We start from the raw sequence: 19,402 nt of genomic DNA, 5'->3' as shown, positions 1-19,402 counted from the left end.
AAGATTCTATTGAGACAGTTATGAATTTGATTGAGTTTCCCTTACTTGACCAAACAAGTTCCAATTCTGTTATTTCAACTACACCAAATGATCTTTCGAATTGGTCAAGACTCTCCAGTTTATGGCCCCTTCTATACGGTACCAGTTGTTGTTTCATTGAATTTGCTTCATTAATAGGCTCACGATTCGACTTTGATCGTTATGGATTGGTACCAAGATCAAGTCCTAGGCAAGCAGACCTAATTTTAACAGCCGGTACGGTAACAATGAAAATGGCTCCCTCTTTAGTGAGATTATACGAGCAAATGCCTGAACCAAAATACGTCATTGCTATGGGAGCCTGTACTATTACAGGGGGAATGTTCAGTACGGATTCCTATAGTACTGTTCGGGGAGTTGATAAGTTAATTCCTGTGGATGTCTACTTGCCGGGCTGCCCACCTAAACCGGAGGCAGTTATAGATGCCCTAACAAAACTTCGTAAGAAGATATCGCGAGAAATAGTTGAGGATCAAACTCTATCTCAAAATAAAAATAGATGTTTTACTACCAGTCACAAGCTTTATGTTAGGCGCAGTACTCATACAGGAACTTATGAGCAAGAATTGCTCTATCAATCACCATCTACATTAGATATATCTTCTGAAACTTTTTTCAAATCCAAAAGTTCAGTACCTTCCTACAAATTAGTGAATTAGGAGAGGGGCTCTTTTGTGTAGAAAAATAAAAAGCAGGGCAATCTTTCAAACTTGCATCCGAAATGTGAAATATTTATACAAAGAGGGAGAGATGAAGACAATGCAGCAGGGTTGGTTATCTAATTGGCTAGTCAAACATGAGGTGGTTCATAGATCTTTGGGCTTTGATCACCGAGGAATAGAGACTTTACAAATAAAAGCAGGGGATTGGGATTCCATTGCTGTCATTTTATATGTATATGGTTACAATTATTTACGCTCCCAATGTGCTTATGATGTAGCACCCGGTGGATCTTTAGCTAGCGTGTATCATCTTACGAGAATACAATATGGTATAGATAATCCAGAAGAAGTCTGCATAAAAGTCTTTGCCCAAAAGGATAATCCTAGAATTCCGTCTGTCTTCTGGATTTGGAGAAGTGCCGATTTTCAAGAACGCGAATCTTATGATATGGTGGGAATCTCTTATGATAATCATCCGCGCCTTAAACGTATCCTAATGCCTGAAAGTTGGATAGGCTGGCCCTTACGTAAGGATTATATAACCCCCAATTTTTATGAAATACAAGATGCTCATTGAATGATAAGAAATTCATGCTCACTTATACAACACAACTCCAGATTTTATTCAAGTCAAGGAATATTTTTAGGTTCTTTTCCTAGATGAAACGGAATACCTATTTATAATTAATTCCTAATTATACAAAAGCATTCCAGATAGACTGAGCAAAAAAAGGGTTTCATTTGGATTCCCCTATTTTGAAAATCGCATATTAATTTCCTTCATATGAACAGAAAAATAGGATGACTCAAAGAAGTTCTCTACCAGGAACTTTGTACCGCGCACATTACTTAGCACAACTAGGAAAATAAGATAAGATAAAGATAAGCAAGACTAAAAAAATATTCGTCGGAATAGCGGAATACAAAATTAAGAAACGCAAAAAAATAAAGGGGAATCTCACCCCCTTCTTTATCATAAAGAAAAGATATATTTTAAAACTTCTTTAAAAAGAAAAAGAAGTGCCTCTATATTTATATTATAGATTTATCCACTTAGATGAATAAATATTATTAATGAATATGTATCACAATCCATCTCGAGGTATTTGGATCAATACCTATTCGGTGGATCTTTTTTTTTTTTTTCTCTGCCAGGAACCAGATTTGAACTGGTGACACGAGGATTTTCAGTCCTCTGCTCTACCAACTGAGCTATCCTGACCTTTTCTTGTGCATCATCCTAGTAGAGTATTTGTATCTATGTCAATTAAAAGGACTAAAAATTAATTAAAGTATTTCAAATTTTAAATTTGAAAATGGGGGGGGTAGTCCTATGCATTGTGCATGGTTTACTTAAATAAAACTTAAAAATAGAGTGAATAACCAAGATTTCTTGCCGATACTCTAATAAAAAAGAAATCTATTCAATGAATAGGATAAGATCCATTGAGTTCTCTTCGCATTCCTTTGTGAAAGAGTAGAATGAGAAAGCTAATGAATCTTAAACCCATTGCATTGATAAAAAGAAAAAAAAGTGCATTGATAAAAAGAAAAAAAAAAAGAGGATAAATAATAATAATATAGTATAGTTAGGGAATAAAAGAGGATTTGGGGATAGAGGGACTTGAACCCTCACAACTTATAAAGTCGACGGATTTTCCTTTTACTAGAAATTTCATTGTTGTCAGTATTGACATGTAGAATGGGACTCTCTCTTTGTCCTCGTCCGATTAATCCACTTTTTTAAAGATCTCGAAAACTTTGAATTTTAATTGAAGAATTTGATTATTCAATATTCGATTGGAGTGGATTCACAATAATGAAAAAAAAAAATTATGATATGAGTTTTTTATTTCATAATCATTATCATTTCTAATTTCATTTTTAAAAAAGATAAAGAACCTATATTATAATTAGAATATAATATGAGTTCTGTGATTAATCGTTTGCTATGTCAGTATCTATACGTGTTTATTAAATGTATAAGGTATAAAACCCCTCTTTCTCTAATTTAGAACTAGAAGGAATTCCACTAACAACACAACGTAATTAACTCGATTCGTTAGAACAGCTTCCATTGAGTCTCTGCACCTATCCTTTTCCTTTGTATTCTAGTTCGAGAACCCCTTGTTTTCTCAAAACACGGATTTGGCTCAGGATTGCCCTTTTTTAATTCCAGGGTTTCTCTGAATTTGGAAGTTACCACTTAGCAGGTTTCCATACCAAGGCTCAATACAATCAAGTCCGTAGCGTCTACCGATTTCGCCATATCCCCATTTCCCTCTTCTTTGAGACCAGGATTCCTTGTGTAATTTCATCCATCTCTTAGTTTTTTTTTTGAATCATTGAGTTCATCACTCAACGTAGTCTAGCAGTTCAGTTCGACTCTATTTGAGAGACCTCGCTTGCTTATTGCAATTCAGAATTGAATTGATTCTATCCTTGATGTATTTGCAATTCAATCCGAATCAATATATCCAAAAGTTTTTATCTCCCCCACCTCCCGTCTTACTTTTTTATAGTATTCAAAATTATACTATAACGCTTGATATTTATTCTTTTTTTCTAATCAGAATTAGCAATTTTATTTACTCTGACTCTATGTTCCCCTTAGTGAAATATTAATCCTCAAATTATTAACAAATAATAAAGTCTATAATGATCGAATGAAAATACCAATAAATTCTATAATTTTATTTTTTAATATCCTATAGTTAAGCATATCAAGCTAACTTTATCTTTAAGAAGTTTTAGTATTTTTTTATTTTTATAAGTATAACTTCAAATTTAGAACTAGTTAATAGCTAAGATTAATAACTAATATCTGAGATTTTACGGATTTCCTATACTATACCTATTTCTATTTGTTACACTATTTCCGTTATGTAAGCCCACTTAGCTCAGAGGTTAGAGCATCGCATTTGTAATGCGAGGGTCATCGGTTCAAATCCGATAGTCGGCTTTTTTTTCTCTATCGATGTTCTACGAACAAGAATCTCTTTTTTTCCGAATTAAATGGAGAATCCAGGATCTTTTATGTTTTTTACCTTACAATTTTGCTAGATACAAAACAATAAAATAAATAATATATATACAAAAAAAAAAGATTTTGATGAAATTCCATTTTTGGGGTACTTTAGTTGATTTTACTCTGTTTATCCTGTAGTTTAATTCAGTTTTAATTTCGATGTATTCTGTAATGTAAATACAATGAAATTAATTGTGTAAAATGAAATTTCAATAAAATAAAAAAAGGAGTCTTCATGTCCCGTTATCGAGGACCTCGTTTAAAAAAAATACGCCGTCTGGGAGCTTTACCAGGACTCACTAGAAAAACACCTAAATCCGGAAGTAATCTTAAAAAAAAATTCAATTCTGGGAAAAAGGAGCAATATCGTATTCGTCTTCAAGAAAAACAGAAATTGCGTTTTCATTATGGTCTGACAGAACGACAATTACTTAGATATGTACATATCGCTGGAAAAGCAAAAAGGTCAACAGGCCAGGTTTTACTACAATTACTTGAAATGCGTTTGGATAATATCCTTTTTCGATTGGGTATGGCTTCAACCATTCCTGGGGCCCGCCAATTAGTCAACCATAGACATATTTTAGTTAATGGTCGTATAGTCAATATACCAAGTTTTCGTTGCAAACCCCGAGATATTATTACTACGAAAGATAACCAAAGATCAAAAGGTCTGGTTCAAAATTATATTGCTTCATCGGACCCGGGGAAATTGCCAAAGCATTTGGCGATTGACACGTTGGAATATAAAGGACTAGTAAATAAAATCCTAGATAGGAAGTGGGTCGGTCTCAAAATAAATGAGTTGTTAGTTGTAGAATATTACTCTCGTCAGACTTGAACTTAACGAAAAAAGGAAAGGTTCATAGAATTTTCTTCCCCTTCCCCTTTCCCCGAACTAAATCGCCCTAAGACCATTACCATTAATTTGTATTTTCCCATCAACTAGCTAAAATTGATTAACCCTAGGATTAGGATCCTTTTTTCTTTTTTCCTCTATGTGTATTTTACATACCACAGTAATTTGCTATAGAGAATTTCTAATTTCTATTAAATCAAAATAAGATAATATAAGATATTATATTATTGCTGGAAAAAATTGTTATTTGATTTGATACATTGTGATCCTTAACGTTGATGAATTAAGAAAAACGGAAAGAGAGGGATTCGAACCCTCGGTAAACAAAAGTCTACATAGCAGTTCCAATGCTACGCCTTGAACCGCTCGGCCATCTCTCCTACATAACTTATTATGGAAAATAAACTGAGTGAATAGCGAGTTTTCTTATTCCTGCAGTACAGGTACAACCGCAACCACTCGGGGGTTCCATAGTTCTATTGGAAAAATTCCTTTTGATCTAAGTGGAAGGATACAGGATTTTTTACTAGAAATTGCGCTCGCTATAAAATAAAAGTTTTAATTTGGGTTTTCCCGCAACTAAAGAAAAAGAAAATGGAAGAATTCTTCTTATTGCATAATAAAATAAAGAAACCTTAGAATTCCGTTTGCATAAGATACGCTACACCATACTATCGAAATCAAAAATAGGGTATGAGACAATTAATAACTTTGAAAACACGAAATAGTTGATAACATAAGTTGTTGTTCAGAAATAGGAAAGTGGAATGAAATCCAGTCTTAGTCAAATATTTCATATCTCTTCGTGTCCAAGCAGAAGGAAAAGGATACAATTTGAGCTGAGCGGAAAATCCATATCTCTCTTATCCATTTAAAGCATATGGATTTAGAGTAGAGCATATGGATCAATCTATTTATAATTATAAGAATCGAATGTGTTTGTTTTTTATGTTATTTTGTGAAGGAATGAAAACAATTCTATATAGAATGGGTTGGGAATTATGCCTAGATCCCGTGGAAATGGAAATTTCATTGATAAGACCTCCTCAATTGTAGCCAATATTTTATTGCGAATAATTCCGACAACCTCAGGAGAAAAAAAGGCATTTACTTATTATAGAGATGGTGCGATTTGACTCTTTTTTTTGCTTTTTTTTAGCCCTACCTATACCTCAGTCTTACGAAAAAGAGAGGGGGGTTGGCATAGAGAGAACCAAATTTGTAAAGCAAACAAACCCACGCTTCGGGAAGGTGAGGCGAACTAACAATTCCTTCCGTCGTGTATCCTCGATTGATGCGGCTTCAGATACTTCAATTGTAGATTTGAGTATTGAGCGAAAGGTTACACCTACAGGATATGGTATGGTATGGATTACAGGCCAATCCTACTCTATTAGTATCCGTAGGCAGCATAGGGGAGAAAAGCACTACACCTAGAAATAGGAATCAACAAGAGAAAAACTTTGTTAGAAATTACCCCTTTCCTGATCGGTATCAGGGCTGGGAAGAATGGTTGGGATAACAAACAACCATCAGGTTTGTACTTTGGATACCCCTATAACCATCAAAGATCGTTGAAGTAGCTAATTCCTCTAAATAGGAGGCGTTGAGAACAAAGAAATTATTGGAGCTATCGTTTTCCTCTAGCATTAATAGAATTCATTGGTGTTAAGAAAAACCTCTTGTGGGAAGGTTGGCTAGAGATTTCTTGGAAAAATACCAGCCCCTTTCGGTTCATAATGAGACGGGACTAATTCTATTTTGATTCTATAGATTATTTCGCTTAGTACTATTATGTACAGAAGGGAGGAGCCGTATGAGATGAAAACCTCATGTACGGTTTTGGAACGGAGATTTTTTGAATAGAATGAACGACCGTAACGGATGTTGGCTCAATCCGAAGGAAATTATGCGGAAGCTTTGCAAAATTATTATGAAGCTACGCGACTAGAAATCGATCCCTATGATCGAAGTTATATACTCTATAACATAGGCCTTATACACACAAGCAATGGAGAGCATACAAAGGCTTTGGAATATTATTTCCGGGCACTAGAACGAAACCCCTTCTTACCGCAAGCTTTTAATAATATGGCCGTGATCTGTCATTACGTGCGACTATCTCCACTATAGAAAGAAAAAAAAAAAAGAGAGGATCAAATTTTCTAGTAAATACTAGAAAAAAAGGGCTTTCTACATAGGGATCGTAAAAACAACGATTTTTCCCTATCAGCTGTAGGAAGGAAGGACACTTCACGAGAATCAAAAAACGAAGAAAGTATGGCCTATACTACTACTCTATGGATAAAGTTTCTCAAATTGATAGAGAAAGCACCGTAAAGATCAATTAGTGAGCGACTGGGTCGATACAACTAAAAAAAACTGCTTACTTATCCCATGGATATGGGGCAAAATTTAGGAATCCGCTTATGTAATAGAGCCGATCCACTAAGGGATTAAGCAGCGGTGTAGTATCAGATCCCAAAGATAGTAAGTTCTTTTTTCTTTCTTATGGAAAAAAGTCTTTTTCAAGGATTCTATAGAGATTTCATATATGAAACCGGGATAGTTACCTCTCAGAAAATTTGAACGAAGGCTCTATATCTATCTATGCTTCATTCTTCTGAAGGTGGGAAAAAAGATCAAACTGATTATTGATAAAAATTAGGGTTTGAAACTTAGGTAATTAATTTCTTCTGCTTAACCCAAGAACAAATTGGATCGATTTTGATAAATCGAATTCAGTTAAGATAGGGGAAATTCAGATAGCAATTTCTGAGCCGTATGAGGTAGGAAACTCTCAAGTACGGTTCTAAGGGAAGGAACTTCCTATTCCGACCGAGGAGAACAGGCCATTCTACAGGGTGATTCGGAAATTGCGGAAGCTTGGTTTGATCAAGCTGCTGAATATTGGAAACAAGCTATAGCGCTTACTCCGGGAAATTATATTGAAGCACAGAACTGGTTGAAGATTACGAAGCGCTTTGAATTTGAATAAGACCATGCTCCTTCTTTTTCATAAAATGGGTGGTTTGGTTGTTGATCCATTAATCAAATAAATTAGGTCGTAAGATCGAATCAAGAATTTCATTATATCCATTTCTTATACCTTCTATTTTATATGATATTTCATAAGAATAAACCATAGGGATAGGGTCTAGAATAGAAGTAATAAAGTGAATAAAAAGAGGGGGCAATCTAAATATTGCTAATATATTAGGACCATCTTATTAATAATTCTAATGAGTTATCTTGGAATTTAGAATCAAATAAAAAACCCTATATTATGCTCAAGGAAAGTAGATATAGATAGGAGCTTATGCCCTCAAAAAAAATACACTAGTTTCTTAAATTAAAAATAAAAAAGATTTTTTTCTTACGTCGAGAAATATTTGTTTTTCAAGATAAACAATGTCCGTTAGGCACCTAATCTTTATGTCATAATAGACCCGAACACTTGCCTCGGATTGACTTCAATATATAATTGCTCCAGTGAATAACTAAAAAAAAAATAGAAGGATGGTAGATAGTAAAGAAAAGAACTAATCACAATATCTATCTTTCAAAATCTATCTTTCAAAATCTATCTTTCAAAATATATATCTTTCAAAGATTCACTAAAAAGACAGTTGGCGGGTCTCTTTGTATGTCTTGTCCGGAAAGAGGAGGACTTAATGATTATTCGTTCGCCGGAACCAGAAGTAAAAATTGTTGTGGATAGGGATCCTGTAAAAACATCTTTTGAGGAATGGGCCAGACCCGGCCATTTCTCAAGAACACTAGCTAAGGGCCCTGATACTACCACTTGGATCTGGAACCTACATGCTGATGCTCACGATTTCGATAGTCATACTGGTGATTTGGAGGAGATTTCTCGAAAAGTCTTTAGTGCTCATTTCGGGCAACTTTCCATTATCTTTCTTTGGTTGAGTGGCATGTACTTTCATGGCGCCCGTTTTTCCAATTATGAAGCATGGCTAAGTGATCCTACTCACATTGGACCCAGTGCTCAGGTAGTTTGGCCTATAGTAGGGCAAGAAATATTGAATGGTGATGTAGGCGGGGGTTTCCGAGGAATCCAAATAACCTCTGGTTTTTTCAGCTTTGGCGAGCATCTGGAATAACTAGTGAATTACAACTCTATTGTACTGCAATTGGTGCATTGATTTTTGCAGCGTTAATGCTTTTTGCTGGTTGGTTCCATTATCACAAAGCCGCTCCCAAATTGGCCTGGTTCCAAGATGTAGAATCCATGTTGAATCACCACTTAGCGGGATTATTAGGACTTGGGTCTCTTTCTTGGGCGGGGCACCAAATTCATGTATCTTTACCAATTAACCAATTTCTTGACGCTGGGGTGGATCCTAAAGAGATACCACTTCCTCATGAATTTATCTTGAATCGGGACCTTTTGGCTCAACTTTATCCTAGTTTTGCCGAAGGAGCAACCCCTTTTTTCACTTTAAATTGGTCCAAATACGCAGAATTTCTGACTTTTCGCGGAGGACTAGATCCAGTAACCGGTGGTCTCTGGCTGACCGATATTGCGCACCATCATTTAGCTATTGCTATTCTTTTCCTAATCGCAGGTCATATGTATAGGACCAATTGGGGTATTGGCCATGGACTTAAAGATATTTTGGAGGCTCACAAGGGCCCATTTACAGGACAAGGCCATAAGGGTCTTTATGAAATCTTAACAACGTCATGGCATGCTCAATTATCTCTTAACCTAGCTATGCTAGGCTCTACAACCATTGTTGTAGCTCATCATATGTATTCTATGCCTCCCTATCCATACCTAGCTACTGACTATGGTACACAACTTTCCTTGTTCACACACCACATGTGGATTGGCGGATTTCTAATAGTCGGTGCTGCTGCACATGCAGCAATTTTTATGGTAAGAGACTATGATCCAACTACTCGATACAACGATCTATTAGATCGCGTCCTTAGACACCGCGATGCAATCATATCCCACCTTAACTGGGTATGTATATTTCTAGGTTTTCACAGTTTTGGCTTGTACATTCATAATGATACCATGAGTGCTTTAGGCCGTCCACAAGATATGTTTTCGGATACTGCCATACAATTACAACCTATCTTTGCTCAATGGGTACAAAATATCCATGCTACTGCGCCTGGCGTAACAGCTCCTGGTGCAACAACAAGTACTAGCTTAACGTGGGGAGGCGGCGAGTTAGTAGCAGTAGGTGGCAAAGTGGCTTTGTTACCTATTCCATTAGGAACCGCAGATTTTTTAGTCCATCACATTCATGCATTTACCATACATGTGACTGTATTAATACTTTTGAAAGGTGTTTTATTTGCTCGGAGTTCCCGTTTGATACCCGATAAAGCAAATCTAGGTTTTCGCTTTCCTTGCGATGGGCCTGGCCGAGGGGGAACATGTCAAGTATCCGCCTGGGATCATGTTTTCTTAGGTTTATTCTGGATGTACAATGCAATTTCGGTAGTCATTTTCCATTTCAGTTGGAAAATGCAGTCGGATGTTTGGGGTACTATAAGTGATCAAGGGGTGGTAACTCATATTACAGGGGGAAACTTTGCACAGAGTTCCATTACGATTAATGGGTGGCTTCGAGATTTCTTGTGGGCACAGGCATCGCAAGTCATTCAGTCTTATGGTTCTTCATTATCTGCATATGGTCTTTTTTTCTTAGGTGCTCATTTTGTCTGGGCCTTCAGTTTAATGTTTTTATTCAGCGGCCGTGGTTATTGGCAAGAACTCATTGAATCTATCGTTTGGGCTCATAACAAATTAAAAGTTGCTCCTGCTACTCAGCCTAGAGCCTTGAGCATTATACAAGGACGCGCTGTAGGAGTAACCCATTACCTTCTGGGTGGAATTGCCACGACATGGGCATTCTTCTTAGCGAGAATTATTGCAGTAGGATAGTGGCTAGGAGGATTTGAAAGGCATTATGGAATTAAGATTTCCCAGGTTTAGCCAAGGCTTAGCTCAGGACCCCACTACTCGTCGTATTTGGTTTGGTATTGCTACCGCACATGATTTCGAAAGTCATGATGATATTACTGAAGAACGTCTTTATCAGAACATTTTTGCTTCTCACTTTGGGCAATTAGCAATAATCTTTCTATGGACGTCCGGAAATCTGTTTCATGTAGCTTGGCAAGGAAATTTTGAATCATGGATACAGGATCCTTTACACGTAAGACCTATTGCTCATGCGATTTGGGATCCTCATTTTGGTCAACCCGCTGTGGAAGCCTTTACTCGAGGAGGTGCTGCTGGTCCAGTGAATATTGCTTATTCTGGAGTTTATCAGTGGTGGTATACAATAGGATTACGCACCAATGAGGATCTTTATACTGGAGCTCTTTTTCTATTATTTCTTTCTACGCTGTCCTTAATAGCGGGTTGGTTACATCTACAACCCAAATGGAAACCAAGCCTTTCGTGGTTCAAAAACGCGGAATCTCGTCTCAATCATCATTTGTCAGGACTTTTCGGGGTAAGTTCTTTGGCTTGGACAGGACATTTAGTTCATGTTGCTATTCCCGCATCCAGGGGGGAGTACGTTCGATGGAATAATTTCTTAGATGTATTACCCTATCCCCAGGGGTTGGGACCCCTTTTGACGGGTCAATGGAATCTTTATGCCCAAAACCCTGATTCGAGTAATCATTTATTTGGTACCGCTCAAGGAGCGGGAACTGCCATTCTAACTCTTCTTGGGGGATTCCATCCACAAACACAAAGTTTGTGGCTGACCGATATGGCTCACCATCATTTAGCTATTGCATTTATTTTTCTCATTGCCGGTCACATGTATCGAACTAACTTCGGAATTGGGCACAGTATTAAAGATCTTTTAGAAGCGCATACTCCTCCGGGGGGTCGATTAGGGCGTGGGCATAAGGGCCTTTATGACACAATCAACAATTCGATTCATTTTCAGTTAGGTCTTGCTCTAGCTTCTTTAGGGGTTATTACTTCCTTAGTAGCTCAACATATGTACTCTTTACCTCCTTATGCATTCATAGCACAAGACTTTACTACTCAAGCTGCTTTATATACTCATCACCAATATATTGCAGGGTTCATCATGACAGGGGCTTTTGCTCATGGAGCTATTTTTTTCATTAGGGATTACAATCCGGAACAGAATGAGGATAATGTATTGGCAAGAATGTTAGACCATAAAGAAGCTATCATATCTCATTTAAGTTGGGCTAGCCTCTTTCTAGGATTCCATACCTTGGGCCTTTATGTTCATAACGACGTCATGCTTGCTTTTGGTACTCCAGAAAAGCAAATCTTGATCGAACCTATATTTGCCCAATGGATACAATCTGCTCATGGCAAGACGACATATGGGTTCGATATACTCTTATCTTCAACGAATGGCCCCGCTTTCAATGCGGGTCGAAGCCTATGGTTGCCCGGATGGTTGAATGCTGTTAATGAGAATAGTAATTCGCTTTTCTTAACAATAGGACCTGGGGATTTCTTGGTTCATCATGCTATTGCTCTAGGTTTGCATACAACTACATTGATTTTAGTAAAGGGCGCTTTAGATGCACGCGGTTCCAAATTAATGCCAGATAAAAAGGATTTTGGATATAGTTTTCCTTGTGACGGCCCAGGCGCGGCGGTACTTGTGATATTTCTGCTTGGGACGCATTTTATTTGGCAGTTTTCTGGATGTTAAATACCATTGGGTGGGTTACTTTTTATTGGCATTGGAAACATATCACATTATGGCAGGGCAACGTTTCACAATTTAATGAATCCTCCACTTATTTGATGGGATGGTTAAGAGATTACCTATGGTTAAACTCTTCACAACTTATCAATGGATATAATCCTTTTGGGATGAATAGTTTATCGGTATGGGCGTGGATGTTCTTATTTGGACATCTTGTTTGGGCTACTGGATTTATGTTCTTAATTTCCTGGCGGGGGTATTGGCAGGAATTAATTGAGACTTTAGCATGGGCTCATGAACGCACACCTTTAGCTAATTTAATTCGCTGGAGAGATAAGCCCGTGGCTCTTTCCATTGTGCAAGCAAGATTGGTTGGATTAGCTCACTTTTCCGTGGGTTATATATTCACTTATGCAGCTTTCTTGATTGCCTCAACATCAGGCAAGTTTGGTTAATTTAGTTTGTTTTTTTGTACTGTATCAGCACCTAGTTCATTACTCTTGATAGAGAGGGAGGATCTGCCTTTTTAGATTTCTTTTTCTATTTATTTTTCCATCTAGGATTAGAACCGTATACTTGGTAATAATAGCAACGACACATTATGGCAAAAAAAAGTTTGATTCAGAGGGAGAAGAAGCGGCAGAAATTAGAACAGAAATATCATTTGATTCGTCAATCTTTAAAAAAAAAGATAAGAAGCAAAGTTTCTCCCTTGAGTTTGAGTGAAAAAACGAAAATGCGAGAAAAATTGCAATCCCTACCGCGTAATAGTGCACCTACACGCCTTCATCGACGTTGTTTTTTGACCGGAAGACCTAGAGCTAACTATCGACATTTTGGGCTATCCGGACACGTACTTCGAGAAATGGTTTATGAATGTTTGTTACCGGGTGCAACAAGATCCAGTTGGTAAGGATAAAATACCCTTTCGTATTTGTATGGATTTCTGGAATTGATAATCATAGAGGAGCCCTCTTTACCATTCTGTATAAATGGACTATTCTATTTGTATAGATATTGGTAGAGGGGCGTATCCAACCCTCTTTTATCCACTAGTTACCCCTCTTTAGTTTAAGAGTATAGAGCAGTTTGGTAGCTCATAAGGCTCATAACCTTGGGGTTGCGGGTTCGATTCCCACTACCGCCTCCATACTCCTTCTTTATGATATATGCATGATATAATATATACATCATGCATTTGTATCTGGATTTTTTGATTTCCTAAAAGAGTTTTGGTCTAACAGTTTTTTCTCGGAAGAAGCAAAAAAATAAAAGAAAGAATAAAATATGAAAGAAAAGCGTCCATTGTCTAATGGATAGGACAGAGGTCTTCTAAACCTTTGGTATAGGTTCAAATCCTATTGGACGCAATCTTATTTCTATCTATTCTTTAAATAACTATACTAAACTAAAAACAAAGAAAACTTTTTTGCATGATTCAAATGAAAAAGCTTTCTCAACGATTCCTATTCTACTAACAAGAGTAGACATGCAAAATTTATTTGTTACTGAAGAGAAAACCGTTCCAGCTGTTCCTGAATAGCTTCCTTCAAAAGGATTTCCGCTTGCTCGGTGAATGTCTTGCTAGAAGATATAATTTCTTGGAATTGAGGTTTAGTATCTTTTAGATGTTTACGTAACTCATCCAGAAATTTATTTACCTGTTCAATTTCTAACGAATCAAGATATCCTCTTGTTCCGGTATAAATAGTAGCTATCTGCTCTTCCACTGGGAGAGGATTTGCCTGGGATTGTTTAAGCAATTCCCTTAATCGTCGACCCCTTGCCAATTGATTCTGACTTGTTTTATCGAGAGCAGAGGCGAATTGTGCAAAGGCTTGTAACTCTGCGAATTGCGCTAGTTCCAATTTTGATTTGCCAGCTACTTGTTTCATGGCTTTAATTTGAGCCGCGGATCCTACTCTGGAAACAGAAATACCCACATTAATAGCGGGTCGAATTCCGGCATTGAATAGATCCGCAGATAAGAATATTTGTCCATCTGTAATGGAGATTACATTAGTAGGAATATAGGCGGAAACGTCTCCAGATTGAGTCTCAACTATTGGTAAAGCGGTCATACTTCCTTCGCCTAAAAGAGAATTTAATTTAGCGGCTCTTTCTAAAAGGCGTGAATGCAAATAAAAAACATCCCCTGGATAAGCCTCACGTCCGGGAGGTCTTCTTAATAGAAGGGACATTTGGCGATAAGCTTGTGCCTGTTTGGAGAGATCATCATAAATTATTAAAGTATGCCGTTCGCGGTACATAAAATACTCAGCCAGGGCTGCTCCCGTATAAGGAGCGAGGTATTGTAATGTAGCAGGTGAATCCGCCATTTCAGCTACTACAATAGTGTATTCCATGGCCCCCTCCTCATGGAAAGTAGTTACTACTTGAGCTACGGAGGATGCTCTTTGACCGATAGCTACATAAACACATATTACACCTTGCCCTTTTTGATTGAGAATTGTATCTGTGGCTACTGCTGTTTTGCCAGTCTGTCTGTCCCCAATAATTAACTCTCGCTGACCGCGCCCTATAGGGATCATCGAATCGATAGCAATAAGCCCTGTTTGAAGAGGTTCGTATACGGAACGCCTGGAAATTATACTTGGAGCAGGAGATTCAATTAAGCGAGATTCGGAAGCTATAATTTCGCCTTTCCCATCAATAGGTTTAGCCAGAGCATTTACAACACGACCCAAGTAAGCCTCACTCACGGGTATCTGAGCAATTCTTCCTGTTGCTTTTACAAAACTTCCCTCTTGTATCATCAACCCATCGCCCATTAATACAATCCCAACATTTTTGGATTCCAAATTCAGAGCAATACCCCTAGTACCTTCTGCAAATTCGACTAATTCACCTGACATTATTTCACCAAGACCTATAATACGAGCAATCCCATCCCCCACTTGAACTACGCGACCTATATTCTCAATCCCTACTTTCCTATTATATTGTTCAATACGTTCGCGGAGAATTTTATGAATTTCGTCGACTCGAAGGGTTGCCATTAGTGTTTCTTGACTCTTTTTTCGGAAGCAAGGGGAAAAATAATGCCTAAATTCTAAACGAAAGTAGAAGTTCAAGGCCTAATTAATTTAATTATTTCTTCCATTCCAGGGACCCGAGAATGCCAATATTAGCACGAATCGTACGGAAATGTAACTCGGTATTCAAACAACTATTCAGAGTTCCTAGAGCTCCTTGTACGGCCTGTTGGAAAACCCGCTGTCGGACCTGATTCATTGCCCTTTGTTTTTCAAAATAAAGGGTTTCGTTTTTAGACTTTTCCAATTGTTCCAAACTAATAGAAGTAGCATTAATCAAATTTGCTTTTTCTCGTTCTATCTCAGAGTATCCATTCATTCGATACTCATCCGCTTCTAGTTCGACTTTCTGTAATCGAATCCGAGCTTTTTCGAGTTGCTCAATGGTCCCTCTACGCAATTCTTCTGAATTTCGAATAGTACTCAAGATCCTCTGTTTTCGATTATCTAATAAATCTTTTAATGAAAGTAGATTATTTTGTAAGTTTACAACTTTTATGATCTCTTCCCGAACCAAACATGAATCTTTCGATTCATTTGGCTCTCACGCTCCTTTTTTTTTTTTCTATAGCTATTTCCATATCTTTTTTTTAAGTAATGAGCCTATCCTCTATCTTCTTTTTTATGTTTATATTTCAATATACCGAAACCTATATAAGACTAGATAAATATTAAGAGGACTCTTCCGCCTAGATAAAAATATATCATGGTCAGCAAAGTTGTTTCTTTATTTTTATTTGCCCTCTAGTTAATAATTTCAATTTCATTAAGAAAAACTAACTAAATAAATGGAAAATGAAAATTAATAGAATTCTTTTTTATTTTTTTTTTCTTCAAATCCAAAAAATTTCTCTTTTTTATACATAGGTCGTCGATTCGGCATTGGTTAAAAAAGGGCAGGGTGCCCCCTTTTTTTTCTAGTAAATAGTTCAAACCATTTTATCGATATGAGTGTTCTATATCAGATAAATTTTACATTAGCTATTTCCCGTTTAAATTGGTACTAATACTAATATAGTTGTAGAAAGAGTACCTCTTTTTGCCTGGACTTCAAGCAGTTTAGCTTTAACCGTGTTAATGGTCTCACATTCTTGGTTTATAGAGAATCAAAGTTGATTTACCAATGAGTCGCGAAATGCTATGGTTCTTCCATATGATTTCTGAATTTATTCAGAAGTAATTCGTCGAGATCGTGCACCCTTTTCTTATTTATCCGAAAAATACTAAAAAATATTATAAAGTGCAGCCGGATAGATCCAATCTATTCTTGAAATAGACAACTCGCACACACTCCCTTTCCAAAAAAAATCAAAACACCAACCACTACAGTTAGATTTATTAGATTTGTTGCTAAAATATCGGTATTAAGCCCGAAACTGCCAGCGGATGGCCAGTGAGCTAAAAAAACGAAAGAATGGGTTACATTTTTCATATGCTCTCCTCTTATAGATAGGACGAACAAAGAACAAAGTTTTTCGATCACTTACTTCGCTCGCCCTTTTTTGATCGGTTTTTTTAATGCAAATAGATTCAATCTAGTAATTTCTTTTAGATTAAGTCTTACGTCTTGTTTGACCGGTGAAAGACTTCCTTTGTTGAAATGTTCTGTTCCCAAAATTCCTAAAATAAAAGGAAAAAACTTTCCACTTTCCTAAACTAAGGACGGGAAATAAGAAGGTGAGCATATCTTCTAAATTAATAATACTCAACTCAGCCCTTCCTAGAATGGGGTATTATCTGTCCCGATAAATAGATAATTCCAGGAGTAATAAATAGGAGTAAATTAAATAAAGTATTGATATAATTGGAATTGTGGAAGCAAATACCAATTTACTAAAAAAAGAAAAAAGTATCTAATCGAAATCGAAAGAATTTTTTTTTTAAGATTAAACAAAAGGGTTCGCAAATAAAAGCGCTAGTGCCACAACTAGTCCATAAATTGTTAAAGCTTCCATAAAAGCTAGACTAAGCAATAAAGTACCTCGTATTTTACCTTCTGCTTCTGGCTGTCTCGCAATACCTTCTACAGCTTGTCCTGCAGCAGTACCTTGACCAACTCCAGGTCCAATAGAAGCAAGCCCTACGGCCAATCCAGCAGCAATAACAGAAGCAGCAGCAATTAGTGGATTCATGGTGAGTAGTTCCTCGTGTCAAAAAAAGAAATGGTTAAGGATACAATCAACCAATAAATTCTTACTTCTAAGCTCTATTGGGGAGAAGTAAAGTAACTAAAAAGTACAAATTGAAATCAAATTGAAATGATAATGTGAATTGTCCGAACTACATAGAAGGGAATTCCATATCCATATATCGGATTAGATAATGAATCTAACCTAGGAATATATAATATAATATCCTATATATATACATTTGTTTCTTCTATTTTGTTTGCATATTTTCTCATTTTCTATTGAATCGGATTCTAAAATCATTGCTTAAAGTGGAAACCTGCATAAAAGAGGACTCCACTTATAGACATTAAGGATATTATAGTATAGATCTAGCCTGACTCCACCCTCCTTAATGCATATATACTTTGAAAATTCCATAATATAGTCTATTCTATTCTCTCTCCTACAACTCTAGGCTATATATTCATACGCATTTCTAACTATTTTTTTGCAACCAAGCAGATTATCTGGAACCATGCATGAATTGAGCTAAGCTGCAAAAAAAAAAAATACTATTTCCAAAAAGAGTCAATTCAATGATGACCCTCCATGGATTCACCTATATAGGCTGCGGCTAATGTTGCAAAAATAAGAGCTTGAATACCGCTTGTAAATAATCCAAGAAACATGACCGGTATAGGGATTACTAAGGGGACTAAAGAAACAAGAACAACAACGACTAATTCATCCGCCAATATATTCCCGAAAAGTCGAAAGCTAAGCGATAATGGTTTTGTGAAATCTTCTAGGATGTTAATTGGTAAAAGGATTGGAGTTGGTTTAATATATTTCTCGAAATAGCTCAATCCTTTTTGCTAAGACCAGCATAAAAATATGCCGCTGACGTGAGTAAAGCTAAAGCAACAGTAGTATTTATATCATTCGTGGGCGCTGCTAATTCCCCATGGGGTAACTCTATAATTTTCCAAGGTAAAAGAGCACCCGACCAATTCGAAACAAAAATAAAAAGGAACATAGTTCCAATAAAGGGAACCCAGGGACCATATTCTTCTCCAATCTGAGTTTTGCTCAAGTCTCGAATAAACTCAAGGACATATTCAAAAAAATTCTGACCGTCGGTCGGGATGGTTTGTGGATTCCGAACAGCTATGACAACTGAACCTAGCAAGATAGTAATTACGACCCAAGAAGTGATGAGTACTTGGGCATGAATTTGGAAACCTCCTATTTGCCAATAGAAGTGTTGGCCTACTTCTACACCCGATATATCGTATAACCCCTTGAGTGTTTTAATGGAACAAGGTATAATATTCATATTGTCCTCTGATAAAAATTGAACTTCAAAAAGGAATTCTTTTGATTCAACCATCTCTTTCTCAACTCAGCAACTTGAAGTATTAATCTTATATTTAGGATACCAAGAAAGCACATCAGATCATAATATATATCAATACCCTCTAATATATATCAATATTCCCCTTCTTTTTTCTATGCAAAAAAAATTCTATGCAAAAAAAAAGATATAGTAAAGTAAGTGATTCCATAAATTTACGCAGTTGCCCAAGAATTCACTATATATTCTTAATCAACGATTTCTTATATAGAGAGAACGGCCCTCACAAATTGAAAATACTAATTTGTTAAGAATCAATCGAATTGAAGTCATAGTGTCATCGTTGGCTGGAATCGATATATTCGCGAGATCCGGGTCACAATTTGTATCGACTAAAGAAATAGTAGGAATCCCCAAAATGGCACATTCCCGAAGAGCTATATACTCTTTTTGCTGATCAAGGACGATCACAATGTCTGGCAATCTCGTCATATATTTGATCCCGCCGAGATACCTTTGCAAAGTAGATAATTTTCTCTTCAAGATTGCCACATCTCTTTTTGGGAGATGGTGGAATTTTCCCATTTTTTCTT

Source organism: Triticum urartu, unplaced genomic scaffold (genome assembly GCF_056163025.1).
Source record: "Triticum urartu cultivar PI428250 unplaced genomic scaffold, HENAU_Tu73 scaffold1, whole genome shotgun sequence".
In the NCBI taxonomy this organism is placed as follows: domain Eukaryota; kingdom Viridiplantae; phylum Streptophyta; class Magnoliopsida; order Poales; family Poaceae; genus Triticum; species Triticum urartu.
The sequence above is the reverse complement of the archived record's forward strand: the minus strand, read 5'-3'. Positions refer to the sequence as shown.